Consider the following 879-nt stretch of genomic DNA (forward strand, 5'->3'; position numbering starts at 1 on the left):
GTACAATTTAAAAAAAAAAAAAAAAAAGGAAGGGACACAACTCAAATGCTATTTATTTTTATTTACCTGAAATCACAACCTCAGTAATGCATGTACAACCATTATTAGTCTCCAATAATGATCGTCTTTGTATTATTTTTATATGGTTAATATTGTTCTTCAACCAGGTTTCGCTGAAGAGACTCGACAGCCCCTCTCCTCGAATTAGATCACAGTATTACAGCAGTTCATAAAGATACATAATCAGAATTATACAGAGGCAATAAGAAAACAGAACACTTGTTGTATTGCAGGATTACCAATGAATCAGTGTCAGTCTGTTGTACTCATTGCAAAAGACTTATTCAAAGTAAATGGATCAGTGATCAGCCTACAGTAGTTACAGTAGGGGAAAAATAAAACGAAAATAAAGTTAAGCACAGTCAAGTTTAGCATGAGTCATTTATCCACATCTAATATTGTGCAAATTACCCAAACCATTACAATAAAAACAGTGATTTTTTTTCAATATATCTTAATGTCATCTGAATATTATACATTATAATCTATAAATACAAACTGCAAAGCCTACATACAGCTGAAACGCATGCATGAATGTTTTGTACACTGATGTGGAGCTAAGACCATTCAACCCATTGTTTCAAAGATTCTCTATGTGCCAAGCTACCATGGAAGTTGGAAATGTGTTCATCATGCAAGAGGGCTCATTGAGGCTGTTAAGAAGTTCCCTGCACACAAAACATAACTGTGTCAATGATGTTGCACCTGCACACGGAGGTGCAAGTGTGTCAAGATGTGTGTGGTCATGTGTTGTGATGCAATGGGTTAAAGGACCTAGTATAAGCTCCCAAACCCTTTTGGTCTTGTTACTGTAAAACA

Source organism: Archocentrus centrarchus, chromosome 12, assembly GCF_007364275.1.
Source record: "Archocentrus centrarchus isolate MPI-CPG fArcCen1 chromosome 12, fArcCen1, whole genome shotgun sequence".
Classification (NCBI taxonomy): Eukaryota; Metazoa; Chordata; class Actinopteri; order Cichliformes; family Cichlidae; genus Archocentrus; species Archocentrus centrarchus.